General features: G+C 44.4%; 1 non-coding gene across 1 annotated transcript; it reads right to left on the bottom strand.

Moving 5' to 3' along the window:
- Positions 1-1,797: 1,797 nt before the first annotated feature.
- Positions 1,798-1,880, bottom strand: trnal-caa (transfer RNA leucine (anticodon CAA)). Its single transcript has one exon. It is a non-coding gene; the product is annotated as a tRNA-Leu (tRNA).
- Between the last annotated feature and the right edge of the window lie 206 nt (positions 1,881-2,086).

Genomic DNA, 2,086 nt, shown 5'->3' with positions numbered 1-2,086 from the left:
TCTGATTGAAACGTATAAGATCCTAAAGGGATTGGACAGGCTGGATGCAGGAAGATTGTTCCCGATGTTGGGGAAGTCCAGAACGAGGGGTCACAGTTTGAGGATAGAGGGGAAGCCTTTTAGGACCGAGATTAGGAAAAACTTCTTCACACAGAGAGTGGTGAGTCTGTGGAATTCTCTGCCACAGGAAACTGTTGAGGCCAGTTCATTGGCTATGTTTAAGAGGGAGTTAGATATGGCCCTTGTGGCTACAGGGGTCAGGGGGTATGGAGGGAAGGCTGGGGCGGGGTTCTGAGTTGGATGATCAGCCATGATCATAATAAATGGCGGTGCAGGCTCGAAGGGCCGAATGGCCTACTCCTGCACCTATTTTCTATGTTTCTATGTTTCTATACCATTCGGCTTACTATGTCCCAGTTATGTTGACATTCTGGAGAAGGTGCAGAAGTTCACTAGGATGTTGGCTGGACAAGATAGCATGTGCTACAAGGAGAAGTTGGACAAATGGATTGTTTGCTCAGAAGTATCAGAGGGTGAGGGGTGATCTCAAAGGAGGTCATAAAATCATGAGAGCAGAGAGGGAGAAACTTAAAAAATTTACATTGCAAGTTTCTTTTTACAGAGTAAAAGTTGCCTGGAGCATACTGCTGGGGGGGAGGGGGGGTGCATTGGAAGCAAATAAAAATGCAACATTTCTGAGGCATTTAAACAGGTACATGTACAGACCACAGTGGCCATGTGTGCAGCTTTAACTGGTCAGCACCAACTCTGTGTACCAAAAAGCCTGTTCTTGTGCTGTATTGCTCAATGCTCTATGTCTAATCCAAGAGAAAATGGTAAGAGCTCTGATGTACAGAGGTGGTCAAGTCCGTAGCTCCTTCAACGTAGCAAAACAAGTGGATATGGTGATAAATGCTTGCCTTCATTGGCTGGGAAATTATGCTGCTGTATGAAATATTGGTTAAGCTGCAGTTAAAGTATTGTGTGCAGTTCTGTTCAGTGCTCTATAGGAAGATGTAGAAGTTTTGGAGTGGGTACTGGAATGCTGCCTGCAGTAGAGGACATAAAACTATAAGAAGGTTGGACAAACCTAAATTGTTTTTTCTGGAACACTGGAGGCTGGAATGACCTAGAGGCTTATAAGACAAGAGTCTAGACACAGAGGGACACTAAAATTAGGGGGCATTGGTTTAAACTGCAATGGAAAAAGATGTGAGGGAATAATGAGGTTGGATCCCCCACACATACACACACAACAGAAACAATTACGATTTTTAAAAGACATCTGAACAAGTGCTTGGATAGGAATGAAGACACACAAGTCTAACAGGGGCAAGTGGACATCACTGTAAGTTGATATCATGGTCGGCAGAGACAGGGTGGGCCAAAGGGTACACATGTGCAGCAGAACTCTGGGCGCACTGAAAGCCTGCAATTTGAGCCCCATCTTCCTTCCACAACCTGAGATGCATGCACATATCTGCACTGAATGACTTGTTAATTTACTAAGTCTGCTCCAGCATTGCAGATTTATGACCCCTCTCAATCCCATTCTCCTGCCTTCTCTCTGTAACCTTTGACGCCATGACTAATCAAGAGTCTAGCAACAACTGCTTTAAATACACACAATAACTTGGCCTCCGCAGCCATCTGTGGCATTGAATTCCACACATTGTCTCTTGTCCGAAACACCACCTCACTAGAGAAAACATTCTTTCCACATCCTTTGATAGCTTTTCAATATCTGATAAAAGCTGATGTTTTTCAGCAGTGCAACAGCTCCATTCAATGTAAACCTGCTGCAAGCAGGGTTCGAACCTGCATGGGGCACCCCCCATTGAATTTTGAATCCAACATCTTGGCCACTTGGCCATCGCAACTTTCTGATGTTTGACATAGAAGTGGTTTAAATGGATGGCAGAAGGCCAACAAAGATTTGATGGGCTGAAGGATAATGGAATTGATGGCCTTGTGGCAAAGTTTTTGGAAGATACAAATATAGGGAGAGGGGGCACGTAATTTGGAGTAGAGGGACTTAAGACAGTTTGGGAGAATAGGCAAAGTGGCAGATGAAATAGTGTCAAAA

This window comes from Mobula hypostoma, chromosome 12 (assembly GCF_963921235.1).
Source record: "Mobula hypostoma chromosome 12, sMobHyp1.1, whole genome shotgun sequence".
Lineage (NCBI taxonomy): Eukaryota > Metazoa > Chordata > Chondrichthyes > Myliobatiformes > Myliobatidae > Mobula > Mobula hypostoma.
Note: the sequence above shows the minus strand (reverse complement) of the source record. Positions and strands in the feature narration are given on the sequence as shown.